The sequence below is a fragment of the Egretta garzetta genome, unplaced genomic scaffold (assembly GCF_000687185.1).
Source record: "Egretta garzetta isolate BGI_Z169 unplaced genomic scaffold, ASM68718v1 scaffold133, whole genome shotgun sequence".
NCBI classification, from domain to species: Eukaryota; Metazoa; Chordata; class Aves; order Pelecaniformes; family Ardeidae; genus Egretta; species Egretta garzetta.
Genome location: NW_009259111.1, coordinates 483,147 through 495,984, shown reverse-complemented (window position 1 = coordinate 495,984; position 12,838 = coordinate 483,147). Strand labels below are relative to the sequence as shown.

At 37.2% G+C, this 12,838-nt stretch overlaps 1 protein-coding gene across 1 annotated transcript in view; it reads right to left on the bottom strand.

Annotated features, from left to right (window-relative positions):
• Positions 1-12,838, bottom strand: part of SBF2 (SET binding factor 2) — a 284,828-nt gene that overhangs the window by 121,948 nt on the left and 150,042 nt on the right. The gene's annotated exons all lie outside the window — the stretch shown is intronic.

The window sequence follows — 12,838 nt, the reverse complement described above, 5'->3', positions numbered from 1 at the left end:
GCGTACATGACATTAGAAGGATATGCTAAAGAAGAGCTGACTGTTTAAACAAGCCCCACTAGATTTAGGGTAAGACTCACGAATCAGATTGGGGGGGGGGGGAGGGGGGAGGGGCTAAGACAATATAATTTACCTAGAAGACAAAGCCATGTGCTTTCAGGGAAAACCAAAAATACATTTCCTTTAAAACAAAGTCCCATCCTGAGAAGCAGACAGGTCTCAGATACATGAGATACGATGAAATTTATGAAATTTCCTGAAATATGCTGGAATGTATGATGTTTCCCTGAGGACATAGCTTGCATTATCAGTAAGACAGCCTGTATTACCTTTACAAAGCTGCTGCTTATCTTGCAATAACCTTCCCAATAAGAAGTGTGACTCCTGAGAGCCGCTATATTCATATGATAATTAACGCATTGTTTTACTTAAGTAATTTTTATTACATGTTTTGACAAATCTTTTTCTTCTACGTTGTTGCATGAAAATTTGCTTCACTGGAGTGGAGCTTGGTTCATAAATATAAAGGGACAAGAATTTGGAGAGGGTTTTTGAGAAAAAGACTTAATTCTTAGGATGAACAAGTCAAACAATAACATAAGAGCTTGTGCTTTCAAAGTCCATTCTCCAGGAATCCTAAGGACACACTCATGAAATCAAAGGCAGAGACTTGAGGGCACTCAAGGACAGGCAGCTTTGTTATAACGCTGAGTGAGTTACTGTTGCAAATATTTGCTATTGTTTTCAGTGGCATAATTAATACTGTGTTAGTATAAACCAAACTGCTTTATAATACACAGTGTAAGGATAGTGTTAAAAAAAAAAAGTCTAGTTTCCCTATATGAATGACATAGCATTCATCAGTGAATGGTTAGAAGCTAACTTGAAATAGCATCCTTGCTTCTGTATGGATGGATGTATTTGAACACAAAGTTAGAAACTGCTGCCTGTTTAAAACCATCTCTGTAAGAAACTAAAAACTTGAGCTGCCCTTTTTATGTAGAGCTACCCTTGTTCCTTTCCTGAAAGATTTTAAAGATTGCTTTGGAGTATACATTTTGTTTTAAACTAAGTTTTTTTCTTCAAGCTAAGTAGGCTTTTTACACCATTTCATTCCACATCAAACATCTTATTAAGACACTTAGGAATATATTTTTTTTAAACATATGACACTTCTTTCCTATAATGAGATACAAAAATTCTCAAGCAATCCTCTATAAAACTTTGATGCTCTGGCAGGTATTACTGAGGAAAATAATCCCTACAAAACTCACAAGTATTCATGACATCTGGTACAACTAAATTCTCTAAAAAAAACCCCTCTTGTGATCAAAATATCTAAAGCTAAAAATTCTTGAAAAAAAATGCTTGTCCATTCTGCATGTCTTAAAATTGCAACCTAGGCTATCATAAATTAGCAGGTCTTCTAAGGAATAGCAGGGAAAAAAAAACAGTAAGGACACTGGAAATATCCAACCTTCTCTGTGAGTTTGAGCAGGGACAGATGAAAGCCATGACCAAAGCAAGGAAACAGGCTGGTAGGGGCAAGGAAAGCTCACTGGCCAACTGCTCAGGTATCAAAAAGGGATAAGAAGCATTGCCTCTCCGGTCTGGCAATCCCTGTCACACATCCAAGCTAGCAGGTCCTTGGAAAAAGCAGTTAAAAGCAGCTGTGAACAATGCGCATTACTGCCCGGCAATCGATCACGAGCTAAAATCCCTGCGCAAGGGAACACCTCAGCAGAGCAGCAGAGAACCAAGGGCAGGGAACTCCCTGCCCATCTGGGCTAAGTCCAAACGTGCACAAGAAGCCTGCATAGGAAATGTGCGATAGCTACCTAATGTAACCGACGTAACTTTATGGCTGTTCTTAACTTCAAGCTGAACCTGGAATTTTCAGTGGATTGAAATCTCCATCTAAAAGTATTTCTAAATTCTCTCAGCCATTTTCTGCGTTCTGAATGCATAAAAAGCTGAAAGTCACCTCACCAAAACTGGCCACATTTCAGCAGAAACAGAAAAGACCAGGAATCTTGTGCGCTTGCATTTGAAAATAAAATTATTTTCATTTCTGCAAGGTACCTACCATACAAATGAATACACCATAATGAAAGTATTTGCCTTGTCCCATGTAATCAGAGTTCATCTACAAATATATAACTTACAAGAAATAACAACACAATTCAAGAAAACCTCCAAGAAATAACCAAGGTCACTTCTTTAGGTACCTTTCACAAAAGCCAGTTTAAAATGGGAATGTCACTGGCTCTTACTCTTTTCTTTCCTGACTGAAAGCTTCACGGCCTAAGAAAGATTAAATTTATACCTAAGAAGAGGTTCTGAAGTTTTGGGGGGTTTTGTTTTGTTTTTGTTTTTTTTTTTTAACAGAAGTGTTCTGTCATTCAGAAGCTAATCACCAATTTTGACCAACTTCTTGAAAACAGGCCACTCAGTTGGGAAATGGACTTGGACAGTGAAACCCAGGCTAACCACTTCCCCCGACTGAAAAACTTGTACAGCCCAGACAGCTGCTTTGGTACCAGTTGTTTTCCTTCCCTCACTCTCTCTTTTTTTTAAATAATTGGTATACTATACAGAAGAATTTAAAATAAATAAAAACGAGTGTATAATACAGACTTCTAATCTGGAATTTGCTTGTCTTCAAGATGATAGCCACTAACTCAATAAAAAAATTACTGCTCCACATGTACTTGGAAATATATTTCAGGAATATGAACAATGTAGTGACTGTGAAGGAAATTTTCATCTGATAGAATCAAACAAAATTATAAATAGTAAGGCTTTTGATTACTTTCCTTTTTTAAACATTTAAACTATTGATTAAATTATTTGACCAAGCCACCAAGGTGTTGTTTCAAGCCTTGCATATTGTTTGCTTAAAATAAACAGTTCCAAATAACAGCCTGAGCCCTGTTTCCTCATGCTACAAGACAAAACCGTGTCTGTCTGTAACCTTGAACTGTATACTGGTCTTTAGACTCCACACTACATCCGATGCTAATTTGTCAGGGCATAAATAGACAACACGAAAAACAACAAACAAGCTGGTTTTTACAGATTACTCTTTTGCAGTCTACAGACAGACATCCTGTAAAATATTATACATACGCTGGAAAATTTTGAATGGAGGCTTCCTGACCTTCACTGTTTTCAAGCATTCAAAGAATCTGTAATTTGTACTAAATTATCTGACATCCTACATCAACAAATGTATCACTCTGCCGGTTTCCTGTTGTTCTAGAATTTAAGTATTTATTCAAGCATGATTAAAAAAAAACCCAAACTCAAAGTGTATTACACATGTTAACAACTGTCCTCTGTATTGCATGGAACCAAAACATTAGCACTAACTTCTTCAGACTTTTGTAAAGAGTTATAAACATGAGGTTTGGAAACTCAACTAGTTGAATACATTATATTATGCCAATACGCCATTCCTGAATTACTGGACACAAAAAAAAAGCTTAATACAGAAAATAATCCATAACTTAGCCAGACTAATCCAGGAAACGGGTCAACAAAGACTGAAAAGCCTTTCTGAAAGGCCACTGGAGAGTGCATAGTACAAGTTCTGTGCCAGGCAGTGTCAAGCTCTAAAGATAACTCGGAAAAAAGTACAGAAAACAAAACTCTTTTCATTTTTATTGTTAGATTTAGCTGCATAGCACTGCTAATGAACAAAATACGAGCTTAACTAATAAACAAGAGGCAACAATTGTACTCAATATTCATATAGGTAATCCTTGCCAAATTGCATTCATTTGTCAATCCAAAAATTACACGGTATCTCCAATGAACTACACACAGTTAAAACAACCCCCAAAATTGCTAAGTCACTCAGATCAGGATCAATTCACATTTAGAAAAGTATACAGTTCTGTTATTAGAGTAGGACTGCACTGCACGCTGTGTGATGAGAATATAGCCAAACTTGCTCACAAATGGGGAGCAATCTAGCTGTGCCAGTAGAGAGTTTTGTGAGGGTTAATTTATCCTGTTTTCTGGCTGGGTAACAGAGAACATGAGTCAGACAAGTACCCCAAGAGATTAACTTCTTTGATCTTTGTCAGACTAAGGAGGAAGAGAAGCAGTCTCTACAGCACAGGGCCTTCAGCAAAGACCCCCTCAAAGAATCAAACATTTCATGAATGAAGTGTTTGTACTAATTTCTGAGCACATCGAAGCAAACATGGGTGTAACCAGCAGTATTGAAATCAAACCACATTTTTAGAGATAAACTTTTGATTTTGGAACTGAAGTGAAGGCAATTCAGTATCCGAACCATGAACGTTGCATGTTCTTTGTAAGAAGCAGGGCAGAATGAAGGCTTCTCTACAAACCAGCCTTTGGAGAGGGCTGGAAGAGGTAAGGAGCAGGAGGACCACACAGAAAGATTCTGGTATAAATGCCATAAAAGCCAACTGATCATTAAACAGCATATCAAAAAGACTGAAAAAGAGTATATGTATAAAAAAGATCTCTTCAGCTGATGGATAAATATTCCTACCACTATTGCTCCACCAAAGTCTAACAATATCAACTGTGTTCTGCCAACACCGAGTAAAGCAGATGGCTGTCATCCAAACCCAAAATTACACGGGCAGAAGGAAACGGGGATTAAGCACAGTATATGATCTACTTAAGACACAGGGTGACGTCTGTCATTTGCATGTTGATATCACTTCATTATTACCATGTTCATTAAATCCCTCTGCAGACCTACTTAAAGGAGCAGCAAAAGCCCTCTGGATTTCTTGAGCCTTCAAATACAAGCCTTCCAATACACTGAGTGAACATGATCTCCTTTTCTTTTTCCAGAGACAGTGATACAGCTAAAGAAATTTAAAATATTTAGCTAATAAGGTCTTCATCCCTGAAAGAAAGAAGTGCAAAACCATTTCACATGCACAGTTGTAAAGCTATACATACATGAAACGAGATTGATAAGCTCAAGATTTATATGAGTGTGTTGAGTGAGTTTTCTCAATAAAGCAGAAAAGACAATGGAAGGTAAAACAGACAAGTAATGGTTTCATATACAGAAAGTACTCACATGGCAGGGAGGCAAATGCCAAATTCACATGAAAAGCAATAACTTTGAATTACACCAACATAACCTGCATTACCAATTGAATGTTCCAACTGATTGTATGTCTGGCTCACACAGACAGGCTTGATAGGTGCTACTAAAAATGGATTTCGCTACTTTATTTTAAATGTTGTTTCTGTATTTTCTTTTCTTTTTTTTTTTAACTGAACACAGATCAAAATCAAATTCCAGTTAAGAATAAATGCCAAGAAAACGCCAAAGTAGGTTTGCATATAAAACAAAATTCAGAGTTGTTAAGGTGAAGATAATCTTCAGACAAATCAAAGATTAATTTTTTCTCCTATGCGGGGTGGCAAACAGCATTTCTCAATATTGAACTGTTAACTACCAGATTAAAACAGAAGTTTTTGTTGTCTTACCGTCTGTCTCTATACACATACAGGCATTATAAAATATTCTGCTGAAATAGGATTTATTTTCACATCTCATCTTCTGCTTAGTTATTTAGTTGTCTAGTAAGATACCTAAAATAGGAAGCTATTTGGTTTGGATGTTTATCCCATAAATACCTAGTATTCCAGCCCTGAGAAATTCTTAAGTAGAGATAAACAATAATCCTGTACCAAACGAACATCAGGATACAGAATTTCTGTACAACCTTCACAGGCCCACGCTAACCAAAACGCAGTGAAAGAATTTTGTAAAAAAAAATTTGAGTGGACTGGGATAATGGATACCTACTAATGAACTGAAATGCTGCCAATTTCCCTAAGCAAAGGTGGGAGAATGCTACTGAAATGTTCCCACATTTTTGCAAGTTTTATAGGTGGTTTTCCTTCTTTAGAACTGCTCTTTTAAGAAACATGAATTTATTGTTTGTACCAAATATTTTGTGAAACCTTCTCCCCACAGGTATTAAAAGATACATTGGAAAAATAAGCACATGCTATAAAACAGTATTTGTAGCAGTTAAATTAGCCAAAATTATCTTTCGTTATTCTGATAGCAAATCTAAAATCATAATTTGGTGTGGAGAAATTATTTGCAACTGCTGACTTATTTAAGTAATCAAAAATAGATACTGAATTTACCAGCTCTCCAAATTTATTCCTATACGGTAAGCTGTCTGAAAGTAAAGGAGGATTTCTGTTCAGCCACCAACAGACATTTTAAACTTCAGGAGGAGCATTAAAAGTTTTTCAAACCACCCAATTTGTTTTTAAAATTTCACTTTAGAAATCAGGAATATTATTACAGCAAAGAAATATTAACTTTTCTGACCACAGATTCAAAGCCATGGTGGGATGAATAGAAAGCAAAGCTACAACCATGGCTTTTTAGAGACTACTGGAAATTATTCTGCATATAAACGAATTAGCAAAGTATGTTACCTAATAAGGAAGCAGCACATCAAAGTGACATTACCATATTTAACCCCTCATTGTCAATCTCAACAATTCAAGAACTGTCTGAGAATAAAGCCTAAACAACTTTTACACATTAATGACAGCCTTTTTATGGGACTTAGCCATGTTAGCTAGGTAGCATCAGAAAGCTGGTACGGTGATGTCCGCTTACAGAAACCAGCATATCATAGATCCTGATCTTCAAACCCTAATCTTTATCATAGGCACAACGTGCAAACCAGAATTTCTAAAAATAGAAAGGTATGTGCTAAAGGTATGAAATTGGCACATTTCCCTTTCACCAACCAATGAAAAGACTTTATGAGTTTTTACCTTGATGATGGGTATTTTTATCATCTTTGCAGCTACATATAAAACAGCAAGTATTGAGTGATTTTAATCAAACTACAGTCACTAATTTGAGATAAATACATAAAATACATAAAATTTTAAAAGCAAGTATTTCACTCATAGCTAAGAACAAATCCACCAGATAGGCAAAATAGAGAATTAAACCCACAGAATTATGAGTAGCTGCAGTATGAAAAAGAACAGTATAACATATAGGAAAGACTGCCACATGTAATGGATTGTAAAATATTCCAAGTAGAAATAATACAAATTAAATCCTGATGGAGCAAATGGATACCCATAATTTGACTGAATTCATTTAAAGCAGAAAAACGTCCTTTAACAAAATGTCCTTTAAAAAAACAATGCAAGAGTAATACCATTATGATCCTTAGAAAGAAAATATCCAAGAATGAGAAGAGTATTGCCATTCTTGAACTGTACACAGGAAAAATGGTCAAGGATACACAAGAAATTGCACACATATCTGTTTCCTGCCTAAGGACTACACAGTCTTTCTCAAGGGACATAACTACTGAAGCATTATATTAATGGAATCAAACAAATGCAAAGACAAGAACGGAGGTGACTGGTAGGGATGTTCTGTTAGAGCTACCTTCAGCCACTGTTGGTTGATATTCATGGACCATAAAGCCACAAATATTCAACTAAGGAAAGTGTGAAACACTATAAACATGAAAAGTAAAAAAAGTTGCTTTTTTTTTCCTTAAAAGACAGTATTTGGGTTCTCTGCAAAATGTTTAGCGATTTTTAAAAATTTCTTGTGAAATCGTTTGACATTTTGCTCACCTTCGGAGATACTGATAACTGGGCCCACAGTGCAACTAAATAGCAATCATTTAAACATTATTTTACAAGAACAAATGGAATGAAATTTGTATAGAACTGCTTTTTCTTTCCTCTTCAGCACAGGTATTAACACTGAAGTTTTGAAATTTAAAGTTTTGCAAGGTCTCATGATTTAACTGCTATCAGGTTTGCTTTGGAATAATAAAAAAGGTTATTTCTGTATTCATACCAGCAACAGTAGAAAGAACAGTAATCTGTTCTGAGTAGGATCAGTATTTTCTCTAAGCAGAGGTAAGCCTCTTTTGCCTTTGCTAAATATGTTTGTTTATTTATTAGACATTTGGTTTTTGGAGTTTACATTTTTCCCATCTCTGGAAAAAATTAATTTGTTTTCACTCTTTGGAGAAGTGTTTTCTCAAGTCCTACTATAAATAGAAAATTACCATCTTCTCAAGTACCTCAAAAGAAATTTTCGCTTAATCTTTTAAAAAAATGTCACCTCACTGTTGTAATGCAAACAGTAATATATAATTTTATTATTTTTCATCTTATTTGAAAAGCTTCCTATTAAAAAACCAGCTCATTAAATACCGCATTTTATCAAATACACGGCTTTAAGTTCCTTTACTTTAACAGTAGTATTTACTTTTGTCAGATAACTTTTCCTTCCGAGATCTGTAATTTGCTTAAAATGAACCACTGCACATTTTGTCTCCCTAAAAGAGACATTAGTAATACAAGTTCGGACTGGATAAAAAGTGAGCGAGCATCTTATTTCATGTGCTTTGTTGTTCTGCAGAACAGTGAACACTGCAAGAAATATCGACCACTGCCTCCCAACATATTTCAGAATCCTCTCTGCTGTCAGCTGGCATCACAGCACCAGGATTATATGGAAATGAGAGAGCTCTCAGTGCATCCACCTATGACAAAAGAACGTAAAAAACCTGAGCAGCAGGTACTGAAGGAATAGTTTGACATTACCTGATTGTAAGCTGCTCTAATGGCTCCCATTGAAAGGGCTGGTCTTATCCCACTCACACGCTGCTGCTGCTGCTTTCCTTACACCTGCACTAAAGCTCACAATGGTCCAAGGTGAGCTAGTTCAAGCTGGAAGAGGGATGGATCTGTTCTCATGGCAGCACTTTGCTACAGACTGACAATCACAGCATCAAACCACAACCTGAGACTGCTGACAGAAAGCAGATGTGACTTTCCCTCCCTCCACCCTCCAAATATTTTGTTGACTTGGCGCGATAAAATAGCTCAGCATGGGTGAGCCAAGCACCGCTTTAGTACAGGGGATAGGGCAGGACCGTGCAACTGGAAATGGACATTCATGAATGGGACCAGCTGCCCGGCAGTTTATGCTGCTGGGGAAATGAAGCCTCAGTGACTGTCCACAAAGTGCAGTTACTTGGGAGTGCAGAAAGAGTCCCTGGACAAAATTCACTATGACAATATCCCTTTATTTCCAACAGCATCTAAAAGAACGCTTTCTTTTTGTTCTGCTGTTGCAGCAGTAAGGGCCCATTAGCAGTAAATGCCACATCAAATCCCTTGGTAATCTATTTGTTCTTTGACAGACTACACAAATCTACTTGGAAAGCTTGAATGGCAAATTCTCTTTTGCTGGGTTATAGAGCTAATCACAGCTCACCAGCCATTGGGATTTAAACCGAAACTAAACATAAGCCACCAGCGTCCACTCATGCAACATGTGGTGCCAGGTTCCACAGGCTGCAGAGCATACAGTTTATTAAGATCAAAGACTGATTAGAAGTTTCTTGATTATATACTTCAATCACACTGTCTTAATTTAATTTAATCATACATGCTGTTAAATTCCAACAAAGGGTATATATGTTCCCATCACACGACATATGACATCTTCTGGAAAGAAAAGAAGAAATTGAGTGAGTTGGGTAAGAAGTCTGTAAACAACCTGACAGAGGTAAAAAGTCTCATAACAAACATGAGATGTGGAAAGGGCCCCACATCAACTCTCTGATCTTCGTGCATTTCCCAGTTATAGGTATTACTGTACTGAAAATGCTGCATTTGGTCACTTCATATGTTGCGCAGACTAAATCAATCTCTCACTGTTTAGCTGCCCCTACATTATTTCTGAACATAATGAAGTATTAAAAGATAAACAATTCTTGCTCTTGAAGACACTAGGATTTTCTTAGTCAACAAGCTGAAACCAGCTCACATGCTGACTGTGCAGTGACCCCTTCATAATGTTTCCCAGCCATACAAATACACATATGTATTTATCAGGAACTTCTTTTGCCATTTATACAGTAATTCAATACAGACATCCGCTGGCATAAAGTACCCTACATGAGATGGGTTATATATAAATTGTATCTGCCCTAAACCAGAATTAAAATAATGAGAAACTATTACATAACAGAAAACATTCTTCAAAGTGTCAACAAATGTAGTCAAAAGCAAGAATTCTGGGTATTTTAATATATCCCGGATTTAGAAACATGGGACCGAAGGGTCTACAAACAGTGAAAGGGTCTGGCCTTTTACTGTCATGACTATATCAGACAATTCCAAATTGATCAAGTGATACCGCCTGTCATGGTTACTCACAATGGAAGGTGTTTCAGAATTTCTCCTCCTATGGTTAGAAATCATCTTTTATCTTCCAGCCTTAATTGATTCATAACCTTTTTATATTTGTTCTCGATGCTCGCATTTTCTGTAGCTTAAGCAGGTGTAATGACAATCTGCTCTCTCTGAACAATATTGATGTAAAAAGCAGCAAATGGTAACATATGTGGTCTATGATATGGAGCAAAATAAAAGGATAAAACACAGCAGAAAAACCTAATGCTCAAAAGCAACCTTTAAAAGCCAATATGAGCAATAATATGACCAACAATTTAATTATTCCTCTCAGATTTTGGGTTATTTTGGGATTTGCTTTCTAAAGGAGGCTACACTTTTTAAGCAGAACTCCTTTTACTTTCATTCAGAATAAAAATGTAAAGCATAGCATGTCCTACAAGTATTGTCAGTTTAAAAATTAGCTATCACAAAAGTTAGCTAATTTGTGGAACATCATAATTCAGTTTTTCCCTTTTTGATTGGATTGGTATTTTCTAATAATCATAGTAAAATGAATTAGATTTTAATGTTATATAATCTTATAAAATTTACACCGAAGTTATATGAAAATTACACTATCTACAAAGAGTCATTGGTTGGGGTTTTTTAAGTATAAAATGTCAAATATTACCTAAAGAAAAAAAAGTCTTAATCACAGTAGTAAGTTTTGGCCCTATTGCCTATTGTTTTCTTGACATGGTTCCATATGTGATCAATCTGCCTTAGGAACTATTTGAAGTATACAAGATGAGAGTGCAAATCTATAAAAATCTGTAAAATAATAACTGTTAGTATAAAAAGTAAAGCCACGGATAACCCTGTTCAGCAAAACACTAGGCTGAAAAACAAAAACTGCTGTAGACTCACAGGTCTTTTAATAGAGCTGAACAAGAATGGGCTGAGCTAGGGAGACTGGGGGAATAGGGAATGGGCTGAGAAGGGAGACTGAAACCAATATCCGCAAGCTTAAGACTGCACAATTGGGTTGTGCTTCTGGGGAAAGGCAAAATATGTGCATCCTGCTTGTTATTGACTACCAAAAATGCAAAATGGTGCTTGGATCCAATTATTCTAGAAAATCTCCATCTTGGTATTTAAGCCCCCCCTTACCACAGAAGAAGAAAATAAGTTAAGGGCTTATGATGGAGACCACTTGGGGCAGCATCTTATGATCTCACATGAAAGTGCACTCTTTTCCCAAGCATTCAGGTTCTCTCGCTCTTAAGCTACATGCGACACTCAACTACACTTTTCAGTTTCTCCCCTATATAGGATGCAGTTTAACCCTAACAGCCTTGTAAATCATTCACCTTTGACAGCACTACTAGTATTGCACTCTTTTGATATATACATGTCTACTAATTTGCACCCTAAATTGTGACAGTCAGTAGACTACAAGTTCTTCCTTTTCTTCAGCAAAGCAAAATACCTCACACTTGAACACTTCTGCTGTCTAGTGGTGTTGAGGTCTCACTCAGCACAGTGATTCTTTGTACTGAGACTGAAACAAAAAAAAAAAAATCACATATTATCTCCACCAGATAATTTCTCTGCGTTCTCCATAGGTCAACAGTCGCTGAACTGCTGGATGTTTATCTTTGCGATACATAAACAATTGTGGTCCAGTAACTCACATCCTAATTTCTGAGGTAGTGCATTGGGAAGCAATAGAACGTTGGAAAGGCTGTTAACAGATGAAGCCAGCTTTATTGCAGAATGCTGAAAGTCTGACCAGTGTACATATTTTAAGATCAAGAAAGATCTCTTCCTCAGAATCAAACTATACCAGTCAGGTATTGGTGCACAACTACATCTCTTGTAGGACTTGCAAAACTTGATTTTTAGTTTGAAAGGTATCAAAACCTATTGTGAAGAACTAATACCAAAATACCAACTTTCTCAAGACTTTTACAAAGTAAAAAGTGAAAGCTGAAGAACCACCAGCTGCCAGTGACCAACAATGTCATACTGCTCCAGAACAGAAGGCAAGGCAGATGCCAAGTATGGAAACAAGGCGGGAAGGGGAAGTATCCTCACGAAAAAGTGGTGGAGTCCCACAGTACCCAGGGCATGGTGAGTTGTGTAGGTCTGCTGACAGCAGCTACGTTCAGCCAAAAGTCAAGATAGCCAGACAAGCCCATAGTGATGAAGACCGTCTGAGGTCAAGCCAGAAGTCAAGTCAGCACAGCAGGGTCCGGATCAGATCCAGCAATGGCAGCCAGGTCAGTCACAATGATCACCAGGCAAGTCCACAGTCATGAAAAAGACCTGAGATCAAGCCAGGACGTCCAATCCATGGCTGAGGATCTGGGTCAGAAAGGTACATTGCCAGGCACAAGCATCGCTGCAAAATGGCTCAGGCGAGGACCAAGGGCATGGCTTGAGCTTAAGTACAGCATCCAAGCGAAGAGGTCAACAGGCCCCTCCTTCTCACATCTTCCACACAGCTGTTTCCTCAACAGTCTAAACCAAGGTTGCACAGCTGTGCTACATCAATGCTGACCTCGAGCACAGGCAACGCAACCCTGCAAGGAGGTGTTCAGGGAACTGGTGATGTGCTCAGGGCCCTGACATC